This window comes from Solanum lycopersicum, chromosome 1 (assembly GCF_036512215.1).
Source record: "Solanum lycopersicum chromosome 1, SLM_r2.1".
Lineage (NCBI taxonomy): Eukaryota > Viridiplantae > Streptophyta > Magnoliopsida > Solanales > Solanaceae > Solanum > Solanum lycopersicum.
The window spans coordinates 54,228,305-54,256,276 of NC_090800.1; the positions used below are offsets into that span (position 1 = coordinate 54,228,305).

The 27,972-nt window shown below is 35.1% G+C and overlaps 1 long non-coding RNA gene across 1 annotated transcript; it reads right to left on the minus strand.

Moving 5' to 3' along the window:
• Positions 1 to 453: 453 nt before the first annotated feature.
• LOC109119889 (uncharacterized) lies at positions 454 to 27,385 on the minus strand. Its single transcript, XR_003245008.2, has 4 exons — positions 27,256 to 27,385; positions 3,087 to 3,151; positions 2,511 to 2,557; positions 454 to 694 (listed from the first exon to the last, which is right to left on the minus strand). It is a non-coding gene; the product is annotated as an uncharacterized lncRNA (long non-coding RNA).
• Between the last annotated feature and the right edge of the window lie 587 nt (positions 27,386 to 27,972).

The window sequence follows — 27,972 nt, forward strand, 5'->3', positions numbered from 1 at the left end:
TCTATGTGAATGTTTTCACCAATCAAAAGAGTCTACAATTTGTGCTAAGTCAAAAGGACTTCAATTTTTGTCAACAAAGGATCTTAGAATTATTGAAGGAATGGCATAAGTGTCCTTTATCACCCTAACAAAGCTAATGTGGTAGCGGATGCACTTAGTAGGTATTCCATGTGTAGTGTTTCTCCTGTATAGGTTAAAAAGAAAGTATTGGTTCTTGATGTGCATGGGTTTGCCCGACTATGTGTTCAACCTAGGGATTCCACTAAGGAAGGTATCATGGTTCATAATAGTTTCAAATCATCCATTGTGATTGATGTGAAGTCTAAACAATACTGTAATGACCCAAGGGTATACCATAGAAGTTAAACGGCGTATTCGACCTCTCAAAGGTCTTAGACATCATTCATCGCATACATATAAAAAGTAGTGCAAAATTAAAACTTTTCACAACAATAGTCCAAATATTTGTAAAATATAAGAAAGATCTAAGCCTCGTCATAGAAATCTTTGACACATATACTATCTTAGGGTCACAACCCTTACAACAATTCAAAAGAAACTATAGTCGATTACAAAGTCTTTTTGGAAAGGGATACTAAAACATAAGCCATGTCCTCAAACATATGAGGACATACCAATATTAATGAATGTTATTTCCCAAGCTTCAGCTTTTAAGTGAATCCTCAATTTCCACCTACACTTGTAGAAATAAAGAAACATATGTAATTAGCACATTGAATGCACTAAGTATAGTGAACATGCAAGAAAGCCATGCTAAAACGTACATTTACTTTGATACATACTTTTCATGCTAATCTGATAAAAACCCCATAAAACAATTATATGGATCACCTTCAAATCAATATTCACATATAAGACATATTCATATATTACAACTATAATCATTAGAATAAACTTAAGCATTTAAACCTCCTTCCAAGGGTTACCCTAAGATCCACCTAAGTAAGATACGAAGAGACCGCCCATACAACCACTTCAAACACACCTAAGTGATTTTCAAGACTTTCCAAAGTAAGATTATTCTCTTTTCATAATTCAGACTCTCCACCTCAAATTACACTAAGACTCACTTAAGTAAGACATGAGGAGACCACCCATACACTCTCTTCAAGGCTACCTAAGCAATCCTTAAAGGTAGCATAGATAAGAACCTTTCTATTAAACATGCATTAACTAAGTCAAAAATATTCATTAAGTCATTTAAGAGACATCAAACAATCAAAGGACTTCACATAATGGTCTTGGAAGACCTAGGGAACTCACCTAGCATCCTTAAAGCCTACTATTGCAAATTATAGATATCATCCCATTGCCCTAACTAGACGTTACAGAACCTTTCCAATGATTGGAGTGTACATCCCATATGATGAGAATAGGCATTAACCGACATAAGCCACACTGTCTAGGTATGGAGTCCGGTGTCATAATATCTCATACCATGGGAGGTGTTCCACTTTCAAAAGGTAGAACTAGTAATCATCCCATGTAGTCACATGGTTAAGGAATATCAATGGTTTATTTGTACTCAAGTCTCATCTAAAGTAGTGATACTACCACAAGCATATTCACTCAGTGATTTACCTTTATTCTCATTGATTAAATAATTCAATGTATTAGAGAAGGTACCATCACCATGCCCTACAAACTCATACTAGTTTTTCTTCCAAGGATGGGTCCACTAGGGCTGCCATCTAAGGACTATTAGGATAACTCTTATGACTTCCTTACAGATGGCTTTCTGTCGTTCCATCCAACCTACCCTTAAGTCCATCATTACTTAATAAGGACACTATTACAGTCCTTCACTTCAAGACATCATATTAATTTTCTTATCATGTTAAAAGGTTGACATTCTTGACCTTCTTTTCTTATTCAAGGTTTTACATTTTGACCTTCTTTTCATTTTCAAGGTTCTACATTCTTTACATTCTTTGCATATTTAAGGCTTTACATTATTAACCTTAATTTCTTATTCAAGGTTTTACTTTCACTTACGGTGTTAAACTCATCAAGATGGGGCACCAAGCTTAGGCCTACCGGTTCAAGACATATTCTTGAATACATTATTTAGTAATTCAAGGAAAGTAACATACTCAAGGTCTATCAATCCTAGAGTTTCTTTCCTATACTAATTCAATACAATACAAGTACCAAGTAGGCAAAAAAGTCTACAAATACAACATACAACATCATTCTATAGAGTCTCTTCCTAATCCTTCATCATATATCAACAACTAGAGAGGAAGCATATTCAATTATATCGTTATAGCACCCATAGAAGATCATATAGACATCAAATGAGCACCTTCACTTTATACCTTCACATATAATGTATCATGATCATACCATAATTCACTTAATAATGTCGACAAGGCAATGTTAATGACATATATAACAATTAAACAACACCACCATACGTGGACCATACCAATAAATAACAATTTAATATCAATTCTTTTTTAAACAAAGGAATTGGTTCAACTCTTCACCTTCCCCTAGCCATCATCTTCATTCCTTATCCTTTCCAACAATTAACCTATATCAATGATCCAAAAATGCTCAATATATATATCAACATTATAAGGCAACATATGAACAATTCTAAGATGGATCATTTCATAATTCAATAGACCAATTGTCACGACAGCAAGCAACCCCTAAACATAACTGGTGCCATCTTCCTCGAAAAGGACTAAGATTAGCCTCTTAGGATTAGTCATTACATTTCATAGGATAAAAAACGCAGAAAATGGAAGCTTTTCGTATACATTTATATAGTGAGATTTACATGGACCTCTCGCTTACACATCATATATATAAATAGGGAGTTTACATAAACTCCACACACAGGAAGCTTACATAGATATTAAGGATGTCTCACATTTAAACAATCTAGAACGAGTACAACTTTCGCGCATAACCCATACTTCATTAAAACAAAAGCCACATATAGACATATACAATCATAGTCTTCAAATGAAAGAGAAGGAAATTAAATGTCTTTAGACTGTAGCAACTTCAACTAGCTAGATAGTGGAATTGCCCTCAGAATTGTGCAAACCTACCAAAATTGGAGAATAAGAATTCAAGTTATGTTCAAATGGCCTTCTAGAAGCTCAACGGCTGAAACCTACATAATTGTAGAAACATAGAAATATGGGTTACTACACCAGTTGTACTAAGTATGGAAACATACACATAAAACATTTGTAATCATCCTAAAAGGTATATTTGTTCCAAACCATGCTAAGTTACTTTGAAAAGCCTTAGGCACAACCAAAAACCCATATAATCCAAAAATCACATATTACTTTGAGACAAGATCATATAAAATACAAGACAAAAATCATCAACAATAACTAAGTCAACATGTACAATAGCATATTTGAGTACATAACTGAAACAACTTCAACATCATTATATAACAATAAAGCATGTATAAGTTTTCATAACATTACAACATATGCAAGACCCTTAATCATAACCCACCGTAAAGTTTAAAAGTTCAATGACCAAGTAAAACCCTATAACCTTACCCAACCAGGTAAACCAAACAAAAGATCATAAGCAATGCCTAACCTCACATAACATAGTATCAAGAGTAGTCATCATATTTAACAATGTATAGGAATAACATGTTCATAAATGAAACTAATATCATATAGGATCATCAACATGTAAAGTCAACATATTCATAATATTTACTTTATGAGACATAATAAAAATCTTCTAGGACTTCTATCAAGGCTAACTAGTGTAATGTATAGGTAGACTCTCATAACTCTACCTAGACTAAGTCAAACCCCATAAGTCACCCTAGTTTGTGTTCACTTTATTACTTCATTTTAATTTTGGGATCATTTTCCTTAACTGACATAGACAACATGAGGTAAATGTGTAATCCGCTGTTATAAAACCCTACACCGAAAGAAGGTGGACTACTTGCTAAGGTAGTACCAAAAATGAACATAGCATTTCAGGTGGGTCTGCTAGATAGTATTCCTATGGGGGGGGAATAGTTTAAGAACTAGGAGATATACCTGAGACCCTCTTTATGGCATTACGTTGTAGTCTCTACCTCGTAAGTACAATAGCGAACCTACCTCCCATACCTGGGAAGGGAGACTCCTCACTAGTAGTTCACCCGGTGCTAAGTTAGATTCCCTTTTGAAATGTCTTTAACTCATTCTAAAACAATCAAAACTTAGAATAGTTCATAGGATACTGACTCCTAATATATTCATAGTGATTATCTCAATAAGAATTACATGAGAACATTCGTTTATACAACCTTCATATGTGAGATTAACACATTATCATCATCATGTCATAATTAGGCACATAGGTAATTCACAACCAACCATATATCATTAAATATTAATCATAATCAATATATTTCAATTGAATCATCATACCAACATCTACATAATCCAACCAAAAGATATGCTTCAATTGAAATACATCACCAAGTACGAGGCATCACAATTGAAGTAAAGGTTCAAGAACATAGAGTCTTAACAATTCTCCTTCAAAAGCCATCATCCATGATCTTACCATCAACAGACCAAATTAATCTATCAGTAGGTGTAATAGAATTATTATAATATTTATTAACACAAGAACTAATTCAATTGCATCAATCCTAATCAATTCAACGTGAGTTCATAACCTAGGGTTAGAGAATTGGAGTCAATTCATCACCTCTTCTACATACTGGGTATAACATCAATAACTACAATAATTTGAAAGTAATATATCATAATATAAACATAATAATCATAAGAAATCAAGAAAAATACAATTTGAAAGATCAATTTCAAATTAGAAAGAAAACCTATGTTCATATCATCTCTTGGAAATCAATTTGGAAGAACCCTTTGGGCAAATGAATCGCAAATGTAAAATGTTCCAATTCATTATTAATCATTTAATATATATTGAGGAAAGTGAATTTGTTTCTTCCCTAGAACCGTTTTACCTTGTGCATCTATGGAGTCTTCCTTGGGAGACAAGAAGTAGAGAGAAGGTCGAGTGATTTGAGTGGGAGTTGTGGGAGTTGGGTTAGTTTAATTAGGATTATATGTTTATGAAAGTCCTTAATTAACTATATATTAAATTACTAATCAACTAACATATTAAATGAACCAACTTACAAACAAATATAAAAATACAGGGCTGACTTACGAGACCCCGACCTATGGTCGGTAGGTTAGTCGATGCCCCTTGCCCCCACCAATCTGCACATCCATAGGTAAGTTAATACATTTGTATTTTTTGATAAATTTGGTAAGTTTATAAGTATGAGACTATGGATCCATTGATTCCTCGTCACCCAGGAGACTCTCCCTCGATTGCTAGCATAGGTGGCTACTATCTTTTGACAACTTTTAGCCATTTCAAATGGGCCCTCCTCAAGGAAACTTAGGGTGATCCTTGGGGAGTCATAATAAAATGATTCGACCGTAAACACATTCGAATACATGTTTAACACCTTTCAACCAAATTTCATCAAATTTTTACTCCTAAAATCCCGTGAAATAGGCTAAGGCACACTAGCACGTCTTTCACAAATCTCGGGATGTCAGGGACGTCTGTTGATGTATTAAATCTAAAACATCCCAAAAGAATTGTAAAAGTTATTTTAGATCATAATTTTTACCAACCTTAGACCAAAATGATAGGCTCTAGATTAGGTCTTTGACTTTGTAAGTGTTACATTATCCCCCCCCCCTTAGGAACATTCGTCCTCGAAAGAGTCTAATTATTTTTTAAGGGAAACGACATACTCAATACTAGAATCCAAAACATTAATATACACAATCAACATGAGTTACAAATACAATCCACCTAATTACATGTAGTTACACATAACAATTCTGTAACACTCTGAATGTTTATGACCTTAACTAGAGCCTCACATCTTCATATAAGGTTAGTAACACTGTCATAAGGTCTAAAATAATTTTAATAGAACATTCAGAAATTTTTTAAGTCAATACATCAAGAAACATCCATGACGTTCGGAAGCTAGCTAATTTAACTAATAAAACGTCGTTAGGTTTTGGGAGGTTTTAGAATTATTTTATGAGGTCAAAAACTTATAAAATGAATTTAAAAATGTAAAAACTAGTATATAGAGTGAAAACTCCCATGTACGACCACACAATGGTTGCCTTAGGGGTCCAGGAAAGGACCCCAAACATGGCTTGGCAAGCTGCCAAAGCAACAACCAAATTACACATAGGAGAAACATGTCTTCCTAGCGGACTTGGATTTCCTTTAGTCAAATTTCAAGTATGTGTGGTGTACAGGTCGCAGACTCTATTTTCTTGAATTTTTTTTCAAAATCATGAGGGAGAACCTCCGTATCGCGGACTTCTTCCTCGACCTAATCTAAAAATTTGGAATTCAAGTTTGACTTCATTAAAGGGTCAACTTAGGTGAGAGGTATTTTACGTATTTCATGGGCGGTCCATATATTGATTTCATATCAGTTTTCCTTAAATTTTCCTCACTCAAATCAAATCCCCAAAATCAAAACCCAAAAGACTTCACCTCTCTCTACTGTCTCTCTCTCTCTATTGAACCTCCATTGACGAAAGAACAAATCTTGAAGAAGAAAACCAATTACTCTAGATTTCAAGTGAATTTCGTGGATTAATTTTGATTAAGGTATGTGTTATTCACTTTTGGAATTCATTTCACCAAGAAGTCCTCTGAAAGTTAATTTCTAAAACACCCAATTTTAAGGGTTTTTCTATTCTAATGGGTTTTCTTCTAAACTTCAATTTGATGGTTAATTATTATTAGTTGTGATTTCCTATGACTAATTAAGTTTATGTTGTTGGTTAATTGATTTTAATTAATGGAACTTCATGTAGCTAATGTCCATTCCCCAAATTCTCCAAATCATGGATGTTGCTTATGAATTGATGGAAATTGATCAATGTATTGATTGTTAGACTTGCTTTATCTATCTAATTCATTAATGGCTACCTAAGGTAACATATTTTTGGGATTGGATATATTTCTTGATGAATTCATGATGAACCCTTTCCCCCCTAACCCTAGGTTATGAATTGAAGTTAATTAGGATAGTGATGATGTAAGTGATTTTATTATTATGTTAATTACTATTTTTTGATGATATTACACCCATTTTTTGGTGAAGTTGTATGATTAATGGTAAAACCTTTGTGATGTCTTTTGAAGAAGATTAGGGTAAGTCTTTTGATCTCAATCCTTTATTTCAATTATGATTACTTGTGTTTAGTTATGAAGTTGTATTGAAGTATACTTATGATAAGGTTGCTTACTATTGGTATGATGTTGAATTGGAATGTCTTGATTTATGGCTTGTGATTTGTTGGCTAAGATGTAATGAAATAAGGATGGTGATGATATACTTATGTGCCTTACCGTAATGTGATTATGTAAATGTGCTAACCTAACATGTGTGAATTGTAATGAAAGAATAATACTCATGCAATTCCTATTAAGCTATAATAATGATTATATAAGAGATTGACCCTATGACCTAAATTAATTTATGATGATTAATAAAGTCTCAAAGACATTTGAAAAGAGACTCTAGCTTAGCACCGAGTGAACTTGTAGGTGAAGGGTGGTGCCTTCCCAAGAAGGAAAGGTAGGGTTCACCATTGTTCTTATGGGGTCGATAGCAATATACTCCAAAAATGGCATAGAGTGATGTTTCCATGACATCCCCAAAGCTCCATAAGCTATGTTTTCACGATAGGAATACTAGCTAGTGGATCCATCTAGATGTTATGTTCATGTTTGGTCATACTTTGGCCGGTACACCAACTTCCATCGGTGTAGGGTTTTACAACACCGCATTCCAAACATCAATCTTGTGCTCTATGTCGGTTAAGGAAAGTGTTCTCGAAAGTAAAATGATGTAAATAAGTAAACACTTACTAGGTAGACTTAAGAGGCTTGACTTAGCCTAGGTAGGGGTATAGGACTCTACCTATGCCTTGCACTAGTTTGACTTCAGGGAAGCCTTAGGAGGTTGTTCTTACGTTTTTTATGGTCTTATAAACTGACTATTATGTATATATTGACTTTACATGTCATGATCCTTTATGGTGTTAGTTTAACTCATGAACATGTCGTTGGTCTATGTTGCTAAAGTATTAGGAGGATTATTCCTGATGCTATGTTATGTGAAGTTAGGCTTTGCTTATTGTCCTTTTTTTGGTATACTTGATTGAGTAGGGTTATGGGGATTATTTCGTCATCGCACTTGTAGGATAAATGATGGGTTATGGTAAGGGTCTTGATTAAATTATGACGTTATGATTTCTTATATATGTTCACTTGACTATACATGATGATGTTGGTCTTGTGTTGTATACGGACTTAACTTAACAATTATGTGTTAATTGGTTTGTATGGGTTCTTGGATATGTATAAGGCTTTTCAAAGTAATCATCATGTCTTGATGAAATGTCCTTTTTAGCATGATAACACTTGTTTTGTGTGCATGTACTCATACTTAGTAGAAGTATGTACTAACCCATGTGTTATGTTTACTACAAAATGTAGGGTCCGGCAGCTCAGCATATAGATGGCGTTTGAAGACTACTTGAATATTCCCCCACTGTTTGGTAGGTCCTCACCTTCTGAGGACGATGCCACTATAAAGCTATTGATGTTAATCTAGTTATAAGACTTCTAGTTCTTTCCTTTTTAGTTAGAGACGATTGTTATATAAGCCTATACGAGGCTCTTGGTTGTAATGAAGTATGGGTTAAGCCTCAACTGTTGTACTCATTTCAGATGGTTCTAATATGAGACATATTATAGACTTCCTATGAGAGTATGTTCCTATACTATATATGTGAAATAAAAGTAGAAGCCTATGTAGTTCTTCCTATTGGGAGGAGTCTAAAGTAAACTACTGATATATATGTATATTATGTGTAAGCGCGAGGTCTATGTAAACCTCAATATTGAAGAAAATAAAAAAATTTAAATTTTCCGCATTTTTAACCTATTAATCTAATGATATAAGCTAGAAGGTTATTCTTAGTCTTTGATGAGGGTGATGACGACGCCAGTTACGTCTATGGGGTGCTCTCCTGATGTGACAAACTCAAAACATCAATTACTACATATATGAGCTCAATGTCAAAACATGAAAAATTTCCTTCTCAACATCAACATTAGCTTTACATAATACAAAGAGTTACTTATGCTAAAACGCTTTACAAAACATATCAACATGCTTAATATTACTTTATTAAGGCAACATACCAAATACACAAGTACATGCAACTAAAGCAAGAGAGCATTTTACAATGAAAACTCAATTTAGCACAAAGTTTTACCATAATTATTCACATCTTTAGAAAATAAGTAAAATTCAAATTTACTCAATAAATTCTTTATAAATAGGAACAACTAACCTCAGTTAGCAAATAAATGATGATAATGGGACTTCATGTCAGCCTCGAGCTCCCATGATTCTCCCTCAACTAGGTGGTTCCTCCATATCACCTTTACGGAGGCAACCACCTTGTTCCTAAACTTCTTCACTTGTCTATCAAGGTTTTCCACTGTAACCTTTTCATTAAATAGGTTCTCATCCACACCTAGACCTTCAATGGGAAGAATGGACTCGGGGTAAGCGAGGCACTTTTTAAGCATGGAGACATGGAATACCGGGTGAGTTGATGATAACTCACTAGGTAATCTCAACTCGTATGCAACCTTGCCAAACCTTTGAAATTTTTCATATGGACCCACATCGCGGAGGACTAAGTTTCCCTTTATTACCAGACCTCATTACCCCTTTCATGGGAGAAATTTTCAAACACACGTTATCATCTTTTTAAAATTTTAAGTCTGTTCTCCTATTGTCGGCATAAGACTTTTGCCAGCTATAGGTTGTTTTCAATTGGTTCATTATCATATGAACTTTCTCCAAACTATTATATATCAATTCTTGACAAAAGAGTGAAGACCGGCCAATATGAAACAACAAAACCGGAGACCTACATCTCCTACCATATAAAGACTCAAATGGAACCATGGATATAGTCGAGTGGTAACCATTGTAATAAGAGAACTCAACAAAATGCAGGTGGTCATCCCAACATCCCCTGAAGTTAATTGCACAAAATCTAAGCATATTCTCGAGGGTTAGAATAGTACGTACTGCTTGACTATCTATTTAGGGATGAAAAGCGTTGCTGAGCTTCATTTGTGTACCTAACCCTTTTAGAAACGACCTCCAAAACTAAGAAGTAAATTGAACACCTCTATCAAAAATGATGGATAAAGGGATCCCATTAAGACTCACAATCTCATTGATATATATTCTTGCATACTCTCTCCCAAATAAGTAGAGTTAACAGGGATAAAGTGAGCGGATTTTGTCAATCTATCTATAACCACCCATATAGAGTAATTTTGCATTTGTGTACGAGGAAAACCCATTAAAAATTCCATATAATGTCTTCCCACTTCCAAGTGGGAACTTGTATACCTTGATGTAAGCCACTTGGATTTAGGTTCTTGGATTTCACTTGTTCGCATTTTGGACACTTTGCAACAAATTCCGCTTTGTCTGTTTTCAAGCCATCCCACCAAAATACATCTCTCAGGTCATGATAAGTCTTAGTAGAACATGGATGAAATGAATAACCGAAACCATGAGCTTCCTTTAGGATCCGATTTCTCAAGTCATCCACATTGTGAACATAGAAGCTCTCTTGGTACCTCAAAACACCATCCCACCGTAAGGAGAATGACTCATTTAGTTTGCCAAGAACCGATTCCTTTAACTCCATCAGTTATGGATCAACTTGTTGCTTTGACTTCACCTCAACTACCAAAGATGATTCGGAGTTAGATTGGACTATAAAACCACCATCAGGAAAATCTTCCAATCTAACACCCAAACGATCCAACCTATAAACATATTTCACTAAGTCTTCCTTGTCTTCTTCCACATGAGACACACTACCCATGGTCATACGACTCAGAGCATCCGGAACAAGATTGGCCTTTCCAGGGTGGTAGAGAACAGTCATGTCGTAATCTTTCAACAATTCCAAGCACCTTCATTGTTTGAGATTCAACTCCTTTTGAGTAAACACGTATTCAAGACTCTTGTAGTCAGCATACACATCAACATGAAAACCATATAGGTAATGCCTCCATATTTTAAGAAAAACACCATGACTACTAACTTAACATCATGACTTGGGTACTCTCATGAACCTTGAGTTCCCTGGAGTCAAAGGCTATAACCTTCCCATGTTGCATAATCACACAACCCAATCCCAATCGGGATGCATCACAATATAAACAAAAACTCTTGTGTACCCTTTGGTAAAGTCAACACCGGAGCAGTTATAAGCCTATCATTCAAAATTTTGAAGCTTCTTTCACAAGCCTCCGACCACTCAAATTTAACATTATTTTGAGTCAAAGTAGTCAAGGGAGATACAATAAACGTAAAACCATCCACAAACCTCTTGTAGTACCCGGCAAGACCCAAGAAACTTCTTATATCGGTTGGAGCACAAGTTCAAGGCCAATTTCAAACCGCTTCACTTTTCTTTGCATGAACCTCTACACTCTCACTAGATATGATATGATCTAGAAACGCCACCGATCTTCACCAACACTCACACTTTCTATACTTAGCAAATAGTTGGTGTTCCTTCAAGACTTGTAACATCACTCTCAAATGAACCATATGATCACTCTCATTTTTTTGATACACCAAGATATCATCTATGAGTACAATCACAAAGATATCTAGGTAGTTTAAGAACACCCGATTCATTGGGTCCATAAAAGTGGCGGGGGCATTTGTGAGACCGAACAACATCACTAAGAACTCATAGTGACTATATATAGTTTGAAATACCATTTTGGGGATATGTTTACCTCTCACTCTAAGTTGGTGATAACCCCACTTCAAATCAATCTTCTAAAAGTAATTCACCTGTTGAAGTTGATCAAATAACTAATCAATCCTCGAAAGAGGATGCTTATTCTTTATAGGGACTTTATTGAGTTGATGGTAATCAATACACATCCTAATAGACTCATCATTCTTCTTCACAAAAAACACAGGAGCACCCCATGGAGAAATACTAGGTCGAATGAAAGCTTTTTCAAGCAAGTCTTTGAGTTGAGCATTCAAATCTTTCAATTCGGACGGTGTCATTTGATAAAGAGGAATTCAAATGGGGTTTATACCCAAAAATAAGTCAGTAACAAAATCAATATCACGTTAAGAGGAATTTCGGGAATATCATTTGGAAAGACCTCTGAAATTCCCTTACTACGGGGACTAACTCAATGGGAGGAGTTTTAGAGTCTAAATCTTTGACTCTTACATTTTGGTATAAACACATCTTAGAGATCATCTTCCAAGCCTTTAGACAAGAAATAATACAATCTCTTGGAAAAGAATTTCCCCCTCCCACTCTAAGATAGGTTCATTAGAAAAATTAAACTTGACAACTCTTATCCTACAATCAATGGAAGCCAAACAAGCATGCAACCAATCCATTCCCTAAATGACATCAAAATCAACTATATCAAGTTCTACTATTGTGACATGGGTAACTCTATTGGGAATCGTTATAGGACAATTTCTATATACCCTTTTTGCAACCATCGAATCACCTACTGGGGTTTGTCACCATAAAAGGTTTATTAAAGATATCGGGAAAAATATCAAACTTTCTAGATACCAAAGAAGTAATGAATGTAGCACCCGGATCAAGTAAATCATAAACATTTATAGAGAAAACTTGTAACATAATGGTCATAACATCAGGAGAATTTTCTTATTCACCCCTAGAGCAGAGAACATAAAAGCGATTCTTTCTTGGAGCATAAACATTAGAACCACTTGCTTGAGCTTGCTCACTGCCCTTGTCTTGCCCCTTCACATTAGGCCAATCTATAACCTTGTGAACACTTTTTCAAAACTCGTAGAAATTGCCCATCCAAACTAGCCATTTACTTTATGTTTATTGACACACATTCCGCAAGTAGGCTTCATTCTTAGTGAACTAGTACGTCTTCCCTTTTGAGACATAAGGTTAGACACCCTATGATCATGAGCCCAGGTAAATTTAGAATGGAGTTTATTGGAGAACCTCTTTTTAATTATAGGCTTATCTTGAATTTCCAACCTTCCCTTTGAAGAACCACTTTATAAAGAGTTGACTCTCTTCGACACTCTATCCTTCCTCCTTAGTATACTTTCTTAGACTTGTTTTGCAAGAGTCATTAGACGATATATATTCATATTATCATGAAGCATAGCCAAATGACATTCTTCTTCCAAGTAATTGTACACTCCCCTGAGAAAATGACTCATCTTATTCCTTGGGTTAGACACCAAAGATGGAGCATACTTATACAATTTAGTAAGCTTTAAGGAGTAATCAAGTACACTCATACATCTTTGATGAATGTTGATAAATTATTCCGCCTTACCTTCCCTCAACTCTCTAGGAAAGAACCTTTGAAGGAAGGTCGTCTTGAAGATATCCTTTGTCACTAGACCACCTCTTTGCACTTTATTATCTCTCCATAGTGTACCAAGCTTGAGCCACATATTTGAGTTGATAGGCGGCCAACTCGGCCTTTTCACTCGTAGTCACACCCATAGAAAATTAGATCTTGTAGACCTCATCAATAAAATCTTTGGGGTTTTCACCTGCTTTTGACCCAAAGAACATAAGAGTGTTCATCCTTTTAAAGTCTCTCAAATGAGAAGCCATAGGGCTAGCATGTGGAGGCATACGTGGTCAAGCTTCCCGATTCACTTGAGTCATCATATCTTGACCTTGAGAAGTGACGACATTAGCTTGAGAAGTCATGGTTTAGGCCAAATTGAGAAAATCCGCCCTTATCTTTCCGTCGGTCATAGGTGGAGGAATGACCGAAACCTTATCACCCACAGGAACTTGCTCAAGTGGAAGAACATGTTTGTCTTGTGGAGGAGCTAGGTCGTCAAGAGCTCCCGAAATAGCAAGGTCTTCTTCGGCCCTTCTTACGGCTGCCCTTCTAGTATTCATACCAATAGCCACAATAAAATGTTTAGGTTTAAAGAACACATAAAGTAAGACTCTAGAGGCACGACTTAGGAATACATGAGGATGAGAATTTTCTAAGCATCAAAAAGTCTCTCATTCATAAGTGTGGCGCCCTTCACAATTATGAATAAGCATCTTCATAGATGTGGTCTAGTGAGACATCGATCCTACGAATATTTAACCTGGCTCTGATTCCAAGTTTGGCACGACCGGGGAGCACCGCCTAGACGTAATTGGCATCGTTATCCTCGGGGACTAGTAAGACTAGCCTCTTAGCATTAGTCAATATATTTCATAGATTAAAAAGTGAAAAAAATTAAAAATTTTCATATACATCTCTAAAGTGAGGTTTGCATAGACCTCTCTCTTACACATCATATATATACATAGAGTGTTTACATAGATCTCCTTACATAAGAAGCTTACATAGGCTTCTAATTTTTAAGATGCACACAATATACAAATATAATCTAATAGGGATGTCTCACATTTAAACAATCTAGAACGAGTCCAACATTCAGGTCTAGCCCATACTTCCTTACAACAAAATCCACATATAGGCTTATACAATAATAATATTCAAATTAAAGAGAAAAAAGCTAAATGTCTTTAGACTATAACAAATTAAACTAGCTAGATAGTGGCATCGCCCGGGAATGGTGAGGACCTACGAAAATTTGAGAATAAGAATCCATGTTATCTTTAAATGGACCTCTAGAAGCTCAACAGCCGGAACATACATAATTGTAGAAATATAAAAATCTGGGTTAGTACACCACTTGTACTAAGTATGGAAACAGGCACATAAAACAAATGAAATCATGCTAAAGAGGACATTTGTTAAAAACCATGCTAAGTTACTTTGGAAAGCCTTATGCATAACCAAGAATCCATATAAGCCAATAATCACATATTCCTTGAGACAACACTACATAATAAAAGACAACCATAATCAAGTATAACCAAGTCAACATGTATAATACCATATTTGAGTACATAAACGAAACAACTCCAACATCATGTTATAACAACAAAGCATGTATAAGGGTTCATAACATTACAATTTATTTGAGAATCTTATTCATAACCCACCGTAAAGTTTAAAATTTCAATGACCAAGTAAAACCCCATAACCTTACCAAAAAAATTAAACCAAACAAAAGATCATAAGAAATGCCTAACCTCAGATAACATAGTATCTAGAGTAGTCATCATCATATTTAGCAACATAGACAAATAGCACGTTTATACGAAACTAACATCCTATATTATCATCAACATGTAAAGTTAACATATACATAACATTTACTTTATGAAGGATAAGAAAAACGTTCTAGGACTTATCTCAAGGCCAACTAGTACAATGTACGGGTAGAGTCCCACACCCGTACGTAGACAAAATCAAACCCCTTAAGTCATCATAGTTAATGTTCAGTTTATTACTTTATTATACTTTAGAGAACACTTGACTTTACCGACATAGACCATATAAGCTAAATGTGGAATCCGCTGTCATGAAACCCTACACCGAAAGAAGGTGGACTACTTGCCAAGGTAGTACCAAAACATGAACATAGCATTTTAGGTGGGTCTACTAGATAGTATTCCTATAGGGGCAACATAGTTCAAGAACTAGGAGATATACTTGAGACCCTCTTGAGGCCATTGAATTATAGTGTCTACCTTATAAGTACAATAGTGAACCTACTTCGCCTTCTTTGGAAGGGACACTTGTCACTACTAGTTCGCTCGGTGCTAAGCTCGAGTCCCTTTTGAAATGTCTTTAAGTCATTCTTTAACAATAATATCTTAGGATATATAACTTAGGATCGGTCATAGGAGACTAATCCCTTGTATTTTCATAGTTATTAGCTCAATAGGTATGCATGATAAAATCCTTTCAATTCAACCCTTTTATGTTAGATTAACACATTATCATCATTATGTCATAATAAGGTTCATAGGCAATTCACAATCAACCTTATATCATTACATAATAATCTCATAACTAACACAATCAATATATTTAACTTGCATCATCATACTAACACCTACTTAATACAATCACAAGATATGCTTTAATTGAACTTCACAACCAAGTAGAAGCCACTACAATTGAAGTTAAGGTTCAAGATCACAAAGTCTTACCAATTCTCCTTCAAAGCCTTTATCCATGGTCTTACCATAAAACGACCAAATTAATTGATCCATAGGTGTGATAGCATCATTATTATAGTAATTAAAACAACCATTAATTCAATTGTATCAATCCTAATCAATTCAACATGAATTTATAACCTAGGGTTAGGGAATTGGGGTCAATTCAACTCTTCAACATACTGGGATCAACACCAAGAACTAACATAATTTAAAAATAATACATCATAATATAACCATAATAATCATTATAAATCAGGAATAATACAATTTGAAAGATCAAGTTCAGTTTAGAAAGAAAACCATGTTCATATCATCTTTTTGAAATTAATTTGGATGAACCCTTTGGGGGAAGGAATCTCATAGGTTAAAGGATTATAGGAAATAAATAAAACAACTTTATTCCATAAAAAAAAGGAGTCTTCCTTGGGGAGAGAGAACAAAGAATGAAGGTCGACTGATTGTTTGGGAATTGTAGAAGTTGAGTTAGTTTAATTAGGCTTAGGACATTAAATAAGTCTTTAATTAACTGAATTAGACCTACCTTAAGCCTTAATTAACGAACTAACCAACTAAGTTAATAAATGAAACAACTTAAACTCAAACAAAAAAATGCAGGCCTGACTTACGGGACCCCAACCTACCGTCGGTAGGTCTGTCGACACGCATTGCCCCCCACCGTACTGGACATCCCTAGGTATGTTCAGAGACATATATTTTTGGACACATTTATAAAGTGGATAAGTATGGTACTACAAATCCATCAACACCCCGTCACCCCAGCCGTTGCTCTTTCGATTGCAAGCGTATGTGGCTGCCATCTTTTGACAGCTTTTAGTCATTTTGAAAAGGCCCTTCTCAAGGACACTTAGGTTGGTCCTTGGGGAGTAGTACCTAGAAATTTTGACCTAACGTCATGGACGTCTCTTGACGTCCTAACTCTAAAACTTCCTAAATGACTTATAAGCATTATTTTAGGTCTTAAAACAGTGTTACAAAACTTAGAACAACATGTGATGCTCTATATTAGGTCTTCGACTTTTGGAGTGTTACACCAATACAATCTACCGTGAATTCAATACAATAAAGTTATGAGCGATTTTCCTACTATACAGCTAAAAATTAGATATGAAGGAATACATGGGTTCATGGAAGTTTTGATATTAAAACCACCAAATAACATCAATTACTTCATGAAACATTAATTTAAACCTTTTCATTCAAGAACTTTTGAATAGAATTCTAAAAAAGGATTCCTATGTTTTTGAACATCTTTGAAAATCCTTTTGAATTGGCTCCTTGAATGGAATAAGAATCAAGGATAGAATAACCATACCTTAATTTAAGAAGTACAACAAAATTTATGGATAAATCAATGAAGAAATTCTATCCTAGCTTCAACATAGCTCCTTGCTATAATGGAGTCTAGAGAGAACTATTTCTTATCTTGGGGTATTGATTTTGAATCATGAGGTCTATGTCTAGGGCTTAGAGTCTTAGATAACTTAATATACCATAAAAGACCCAAATAACGACATAAGACTTTATGAGGACTCTAGGTAAATTTCCCAAATCACCCCCCACTTTCTGCGGGTGTAAAACGATGGTTGCCATCTATTGGCCGTTGTTTGATTGACGCGACATATTATTGGGCATCATTTGGGATAGAGACTGGAAATTTGGGGTCTAATCTCCATCACATATGTTTAAAGCTACTCCCCCAATCGATTGTGCGTCGATGGAACCACTAAGTATGGATTGGACTGCCTTTTGACAGTTTCTTGCCAAAGTTTTGATCCTCATCTAGGCACTTACAGTGGTCCTTAATAATTATACCCCGACGTTTCAACCCTAAAGATGTTTATATAGGTTTCGGAGTCCTCTCCTTTAAATTTAGACACCAAACCACACATAAAACATGCAAATGCACACTAGCACACACAATGACTAGTTTCCAAACGTCTTAGACGTTCTTGGACATTTGACATCCAAACTTTAAAAACTGACTTCTAATGCTAGTATTCATCATTTTAACACTTTAATAGCTCATTGCACACATGATAGACTCTAGTTTGCTTAATTCATTTTGAGAGTTAAAACAATCTCCCCAACTTGAACAACATTCATCCTCGAACGACACCGAAACACTTTCAAAATCTTAAGAGATAAGGACATAATCCTAGAAGCTCATAACCTTACAAAATCATACAGAATACAACATAGATAGGAGGAAAAACTCCACATAATAAAGTGACTTTGAAACACAATAAGAATGTAGGAACAAAATCTACAACTCATCATGTAGTAAGACTCTACCTTCTCATATTATATATGAGGAACTTCCCTACAAATATATCATTATGCTCATAAAATTATTTCTAAGAACATTATGGACATTTATCATGAAACAAAATTATGGAACATTTTCAAAAAGCATAGTGTTAAGCATGTTTACATGTTCACCTATACATCATTCTTCCCATGAGTTGAACAACTAAGCTCAACACCTTTAGAACCACCACCTCTCTCATAGTTGGCTTAGTATAAGTAGGAACATCTTGATTTGGAGTCCTCTACTCAAACATAGGTCAATTTTTCTCATAGAATCTATCCCTTTTCAAATTACTTATAATTCTACTAAAATTGGACTCTTCAATGGATTGTGCATCAACAATAAGTGTTGATAGGTTCATGTCGTTATGGGTAATGGACATACGACACTCTTCTTTCACAAAGTCGGCAATACCACTCACAAACCTACTCATCTAATCTCTAGGGTTAGATGCAAAAAATGGAGCATTCTTAGACAATATGATAAATTTCAAGGAATACTCTTCCACATCATGTTACCTTGCCTAAGGTTTATAATATCTTAAACTATAACTTCCCTTTTCACACGAGGAAAGTACTTTCCTAAGAAGTCTTCCTTTAACTCTTCCCATTCTATAGGACCTGATTTAACCATCGTATTGTCTTTCCATTGTGTGTACAACACGTGAGAAACTTCACTCAATTGGTATGGAGATAACTCCGCTTTCTCCTTAGAAGTCACCCCATAACACTCAAACCCTTATATACACCATCTACAAACTCTTGCAGATCCTCTCTCGCGTTGGAACCAAGAAAGGTAGGAGGATGCATCCTCACAAAGTCTCTCAACCTCGAGGTCATAATACTGTTAAGTGCATTCATAAAAGGATCTACATCTTGATGTCATTCCTCGGGTTAGGGTAATAAGAGCTCCTCTAATATCTACATGAGTGATGTTCGGGGAACCATCAGAACCTCATTCCCTTGATCAACTATACAGATATGTTTACCTTGAGGCACTTGAACACCTTGGCGAGGAATCCCTTCATTCACCACTTCCTCATCAACTCACATGACGGGTGTCCTTATTGTATTCATATACTATAACACAATAGAAGAGATTAGAAAAAATACACTTATAACCTCAACTCTATGGCACGACACAAGAGTAATGAAGAAAGTGAAACTTCTATCATACTATAGCCTTTCGCTCATAGATGTGTCACGACTCACACAGATGAAAAAGACTCTACTAGACATGGTTTTTATCAGACTTTGAATCATAAAGACTACTTCATAACTTTATGCTCTGATACAAAGTTTGTAACAACCCAAGGGTACACCCTAGAAGTTATATAGAATATTTGACATCTCGGAAGTCTTATACAAGGCCTTAGATATCATTTATTGCACATATATGAAAAGTTTTGCGGAATTAAAAAATATCACAACAGTCCAAATATTTATAGAATATAAGAAAGAACTAAGTCTCTTCATAGCCATCCTACAAATAAATATTATCTTAGTGTCACAAACCTTACTTAAATTGAAAAGAAACTATAGTCTATTACAAAGTCTTTTTGAAAAGGGAAGCTAAAACGTAAGTCATGTCCTCGAACATATGAGTACATTTAAATCTTAAGAGAATGTTATTCCCCAAGCTTAAACTTGTAAGAGAATCCTCACTTGCTACCTACACTTGTAGAAATAGAGAAACACATGGAATTAGAACATTGAATTCCCTAAGTATAGTGAACATGCAATAAAACCATGCTAAAATGGACATTTAATTTAAAACATACTTTTCATGCTATTTTGATTGAAAACTTATAAAAAGGTATACGGACCACCTTAAAGTCAATATTGATATATAAGACATATACATGTAATTCATAGGGTACAGCATAATCATTAGAATACACATAAGCATTTCAACCTCCTACCAAGTGTTATCCTAAGACCCACCTAAGTATGATATGAAGAGAGCGCCCATACAACTTCTTCACGCACAACTAAGTTATTATCAGGACTTCTCAAAGTAAGATTATTCTCTTTTGTTCAGTTAGACTCTCAATCCAAGGTTACTCCAAGACTCACCTAAGTAAGACATGAAGAGACCGCCCATACACCCTCTTCAAGCGTATCTATGAAATCCTTAAAGCTACCTTAGATAAGAACCTTTCTATTCAACATGAATTAAATAAGTCAAAAATATTCATTAAGTCCTTTAAGAGACAATAAAACAATTATAGTACTTCACATAATGGTCTTGGAAGACCTAGGGAACTCCCCTAGCATTTTCGATGCCTAATCCTGCAATGTATGGATTGCGTCCCATTCCACTACCTATACGTTGTAGAACTTGTCCAATTACTATAGTGTATATCCCATATGATGATAATAGACATTAACTGACATAGACCATTCTAGATAGGTATGGAATCAAGTGTCATAAGACCCCACACCGTGGAAGGTGTTCCACTTGCCAACGGTAGAACTACTAATCATCCCATGTTCGCACATGGTTAAGGAATATTAAGAGCTTCTTTGTAATCTATTCTCATCTAATGTAGAGCTACTACCACAAGCATATTCACTCAGTGTTTTTCCTTTGTTCTCATAATGTAAATCATTCCCTAGGATTGTTAGAGAATGTACAATCACTATGCCCTACCAACTCATAATATTTTTTTCAAGGATGGGAAGGGCTTCAAACTAAGGACGATTAGGATATATCTTATGACTTCCTCAAAGATGGTTTCATGCTATTCCAGCCAACCTACCCCTATGTCCATCATTCCACTCATAAAGGACACCATTTCGGTCTTTCACTTCTCTTATTAACCTTCTTATCATATTCAATGTTTCACATTCTTGACCTTCATTTCCTATTCAAGGTTTTACATTCTTGACCTTATTTTAATTATTCAAGGTTCTACATTCTTAACCTTCGTTACATATTGAAGCCTTTACATTATCGATATTCTTTTCTTATTCAAGGTTTTACTTTCACTTAGGGTTCTAGACTCATAAAGAAGGGCACCAAGCTTAGGTCTACTAGTTGAAGACATATTCTAGAATACATCATTTATCCATTTAAGGAATGGCACCTACTTTAGGTCTACCGATCCTAGACTTTAATTCCTATAATCATTCAATACGATACAAGTACCAAGTAGGCTACCAATGCAAGAAACAATATCATTCCATATAGGCTCTTCCTATCCTTCATCATATATCAAAAACTAGAGAAGTAACATATTTAGTCATATCATTATGGCACCCATAGAAGACCATATAGTCATTACATGAGCACCTTCACTTCATACCTTCACGTATACTATATCGTAATCATAGTATAATTCATGTAGTAATGCCGATAAGGCCATGTTCTTTACATTTATAACAATCAAACACCGTCACCATAAGTGGACCGCACCAATCAATAACAATTCTATATCAATTCTATGATAAACAAATGAATTAGGTAAACTCACCACCAATAATCATAAATTACTTAATAAATCTTCAATCTACATTTTTTCATGCAAGAACTCATGCTTAGAATTCAAAATAGGATTTTTATGTTTTTGAACATCTTTGAAAATCCATTTAATTTGGATACTTGATTACAAGAAGAATAAAGGATGGAATAACCACAACTCAATTGAATAATTCCAATGAAATTCATTGAGAAATCAATGAACGACTCCAATCCTTGCTTGAACTTAGCTCCTTGCTTTAATAAAGTCTAGAGAGAAATTCTTTTGATCTCAAGGTTTTAATTTTGAATAATGAGGTCTAAGTCAAGGGTTTAGAGTCTTAATTAAATTAATATACAATAAAAGACCCAAAATAACCACGTAGGACTTAATTAGGACTTTAGGTGAATTTCCCAAAACACCCCCACCTTGTCCAAGACACTACAGAAAGTTACAAGTGTCAAACAACGGTTGCCATCTACTGGTCGTCGTTTGATATACGGGGAATCCTGTTAGGCATCATTTGGTATAGATACTCCCCATTTGGGGGATAAGATCCAGCACCTAAGTGAGGATATACGCCCCAATCAACGAGGCATCGATGGAACAACTAAGTGTGGTTTGATGGTAATGTTTTGGACTACTTTTTGGCAGTTTCTTTCCAAAGTTTGGGTCCTCCACAAGGACCCTTAGGCTGGTGTTTGGGGTGTCGTACCCTGGTTTTTCGACCCCAAAAATCGTCATCTAGGTTTTAGAGTCCTCTAGAATAAATTTAGACACCAAATAACCCATAAAATGTGCAAAGGCGCACTATCACACACAACGACTGGTTTCCAAATATCTTATACGTTTGACTTTCAAACACTACAAATTGTCTTCTAATGCTAAAATCATCATTTTAGCACTTTAATAACTCAAAAAAACACTCAAATTGTCTTCTAATGCTAAAATCATCATTTTAGCACTTTAATAACTCAAAAAAAACACTATAGGCTCTATTTCAGCCTAATTCATTTTGAGGGTTGTAACAAAGACGTTGATCCTATTTTGGTAGAATGAAAGAGGCGGTACTTAAGAAATTTTTTAAGTATTTCTCCCAAGTGGGAGATGTTGTTCTTCCCTACCAAAGGTTGGTTATTTTGTCCTGAATAGGGATGGTTTTAGAGAGACAATTTTTAGGAGACTCGTAGTTCTCGATATTTTTTTTTACGTGCGATCTACAAGGGTGTATTGTGATCTATTGCAAATCTATTTGTGGTATGGGATGAAGAAAGATATTTTGGGATTTGTAGACGAATTTACTAGTTATAAACAAGTTAAGGTTGAGCATCAAAGGTCGCGAGGTTGCACCAAGATATAAGTATTCCCACTGTGAAGTGGGAAGATGTGAACTTTACTTAATTATCGGTTTACCCCGTAACTTGAGATAACATGATTCATTTTAGGTAATTTCAGATTAGATGATAAAATCAGTGCACTTTAGTCCCGTCAAGGTTTTTTTAAGTTGAAGACTATTCTATGTTGCATATAAAGGAAATGGTGAAATTTCATGGAGTTCCTTTACCTACTGTTTCCAATCATGTACTCAATTTACTTCTCACTTTTGGAAGTCATTCAAAAAAGGGCTTGGTACTAAGGTTAAGCTTAGTATGTCTTTTCATTCCCAAACATATGGGCAAGTGGAGTGTACCATCAAAATGTTTGAAGATATGTTAAGAGAATGTGCGGCTTCAAGGATAATTGGGAACGTCCACTTTCCGTTATAGTTTTCCAACAATAACAGTTATCACACAAGAATTGGTATGGTTGCCATTGAAGAACTTTTAGTGGGACATATAGGTCTACGGTTGTCTATTTTGAGGTAGGTGAAGTTTCTTGATAGGTCTTGATATAGTGTACGAAGCCATTGAGAAAGTTTGTCTTAGTAGAGAGAGGTTCAGAACGGCTCAAAGTGGACAAATGTTTTAGGACGATTTGAGAAGAAAGGATCTAGTTTGACGTGTATGAATGTGTTTATTTGAAAATCTCACCCATAAAGGGTTTGATGAGACTAGGCGAGAAAGGTAAACTTAGTAACCGCCTTGTAGGACCATACCAAAATTTTGAGACGTATTGGGAAGGTTACCTATGAGTTGGGGTTGACATATGAGTTGGCCTTGATTCATCCGATATTTCAGGTTTCTATGCTTAATAAGTGTATTGGAGATCCGACATTCATTATTCCCCTAGACAGGTTGGGAGTTGACGGAAGTCTTTCATATCAATAGGTTACGGTAGATATCCTAAATCGGCAAGTCATGAGATTGAGAAACAAAGAAACAATTTCCATGATGGTTTTATAGATAAATCACATTGTTGAGGGCGCTACTTAGGTGGCGAGGCCGATATGAATTCCCGATATCCTTCTCTTTCCTTCTACTCCATTTCAATTTTGAGGTGAGTAGATCCTCTTGAATTTCCTCGTTTTGGGGATCAGATGTGTTATATGTGTTTTCCATGATTTCCTTATTTTATGCATGTTCCTGAGAAATTCATGTTTAGTAAAAAAGTGAGTTTTTATGAATGATTTTCTTCATATTGTTGTGCATTGAGTAAGAGTTTCCTATATGATTCATGAGATGAAGTATGGAACATGCCTTATACTTTTGAGAGTGATTGTTGCCATGGACGGAAAAAAGCTATTCTCACTCATAATCTAATGATTTGTCATATGAATTATGTTTGATTGGGTGTCAATACACACTTCAATTAATATAAACTTGAGTCAAGAATTAATATGTACTTCTTGGAAATTGATGCTTAGCACCTAGTTGATATTTAATATGAGATGGAAGCTTTTACGCTAGTTGAGTCCAGCTTCCCAATAGAACCTTATGCACTAGTTGAGTACAGGTTCCCAAAGTAGGTCTCATGAGATGGAAATGTTCTACCTTAGTTGAGTCTGGGTTTCTAGATTACGCAAGTAAGACAACCCTTTTAAGGGTGGGTAACACCATATTTGAAAAGACTAGGGACACCCCCAAGTCGTGAAATGGCGTACTCGACCTCTCGGAGGTCCTCTACAAGCCCTTATCATTCATTCATGGCTTTTTCATAAAATAGTGCTAAGATTTAAAACTTTTTAGACAAAATCATAAGGATTGAATCCAACAATACTTTTAAAGAAGTCTTTATAAATAAGGGGAAATCTAGTCTCACAATACCATATAGACATAATAATTAAGAATTTGGGACTTAGCCCTTACATAATATAAGAAGTCTAGAATAGGAAATACAACATAGTTTCTCAATGTACAAAAAAACTAAAGATAGAATCATAAGTGTAGTGTCCTCGAACATGAACACTCACAAAAATGGAAAGACCAATCCAAGTATCATGAGAAATGTACTTTGAATGACTTCAACGACCCAAACCTACACTTGTACATATAGAGTAAAATATGGAATTAAATCAATTAAGAACTAAGTGAGATGACCATGCAAGAAATCATCTAAAAGGGGATATTTTAGTTGAAATATGCTTTTGTTGATATTTTGATAATGTCTTATAAATAAAGTATAAAATGCATCATACAAGTCAATCATCAACATACAAGATAATACTCCCATAGTCCACAGGATATGACCATTGTCATTAAGTAACCCATTTAACCATTTAAACCCTCTACTTAAGGCTATCATAAGACCACTTAAGTAAGATATGAAGATACTTACCATAAAATCTCTTCAATATACACCTAAGTGTCCTTAAGACTACCAAAGATAAGGATATTTACTTTCTGACACAACCACAACAAGTCAATAATCATTAATAGAGATACTAGAAGAGACATTCATGCATTTAAGGGATTTCACATAATGGTCTTGGAAGACCTAGGAACCCACTCTAGTACCTTAAAATCCTACTCGTTCCATGTATAGAGAGCATCACATTCTACTACTACGCGTTGTAGAACCTCTGCTTAGCTAAAGTGTACATCCCACATGATGAGAAAAGACATTAACAACCATAGAACACACTAGCTAGGTATGGAATTCAATGTCATAAGATCCCAAACTGTGGAAGGTGTTCTACTAGTCAAAAGTAGTACTATGGTCACATCCCATGTAGGCACATGGTTTAGGGGATATCAAAAGGCGTTTTTTACTCTAGCCTCTTACTTCAAGTAGAGATACTACCTTAAGCTTATCCACTCAGTGTTTTGCCTTAGTATTCGTAGAGTATGTTCATTCACATAATAGTATCTTAGAAGGTACAATCTCTAAGCCCCACCGACTCATAATACCACTACCAAGAAGGGATCCACAAAGGTCTATCGATCAAGGTTAATTAGGGTAGCTCATTCAAGAAACGGTTACAATGCGAGTTCTATTCGATTGACTTATTATCAACCTTATTTTCATAGTCAAGCTTTCACATACACTTAGAGTTCTAGACTAATCAAGAAGGGGAACCATTCTTAGGTCTACTGGTTCAAGACATACTCTAGAATTTCATTCGTGTATGAAGTATGAAAAACTAATTCTATCTAAGAAATGCACCATATCAATATATAGAGACTCCTCATAGTCTATCATCATCACATACCAATATTTAGCGGAAACATGCTTTCATACACAATCTGACATAGCTTCATACAATTCATCTTAACATCATATCGCCACTTTACAATATGCCCATCTTCCACATAACAACGTAAAAAGCCTTTAATTAACCTCAAAAGAATCAGCAAGATCACAATCATAATAAGAACATGAAGTAACCACCTCCACTGGAAGTGGATCAAACCATACAAAAGGAATTATGCTATAATAAGCAATTGAATCAACTCACCATTCTCAAACATCAAAATTCACTATTATTCAACTTCCAATGCATCAAGAGAATTTACCGATCATCATTCTTATCACAATATATTAAGATAGATAACAATAAGAATCAATACTATGAAGCAATCTAAATACAATTCCATCCATACAAAATCCCAATTATCAAACCCACTTTACAAGCCAAAATTAAGGCATTATAGGGATGATGGGTTCATGGAGTTTTAACTTGAAATCATAAATTAAACCATAATGTAATCATAACAATTTGTTTGAAACCATTTCATGGAAGAACCCATGAGTTTGGGGAAGAATTGGCTCTAGGGAGAAATCTAACTTTATATAAAAAGTCACCATACCTTTGTATTGAGAAGCCCACGAAATTTGGATTGAAACTTCTAAGAATTGACCCTCTTACTGGGATCTTGAAAGTTCTTCAATGGAGGATTTGGGTGGACATATAAGTTAGAGAAGAGGGAGAGCTTTTGATTCTATATTTACGGTTTTGTTTTTGATTGGTGAAAGGGAGTAAAAGTTACATAAAAACCATTTAGAAGAAATCACCAAAGTACCCAAAACACCCCTTCACTAGTTGAACTTTTTAACTAAGTCTAACTTCACTTTTTTTTTCTAAATTTTCGTTGCGGAACAAGTCCGCGCCCCTGAGGTTTTAAATGAAGTTTCTGGAAAAATATTTTTTGAGAAAGATAATTCCATGATAACGTTCATTATGTTGATAAAAAAAATTTTCCTTTGTGGAGTAGGTCCGCGGCACAGACTAGTTCTCAAAACCTTTGCTTGTGCGCTACCTCTGCAGCTTATTGGCCAAGGCTTGTGTCCTCCTCAAAGATCCTTAGGTTGGTTCTTGGAGAGTCGTGACCGAACTTGTTTACTCTAAACAGTATTTTTAAAAAAGTAGGATAACCTCTACTGATTTTAGATACCAAAAAACACATAAAACATGAACAACATACTAGAACACACCCACACATAAAAGACTAGTTTCTGAATGTCTTGGTCGTCCCTTGAATTTTAGACTCTAATACAATAAACTGGTTAATTACAGTACTTTAGGT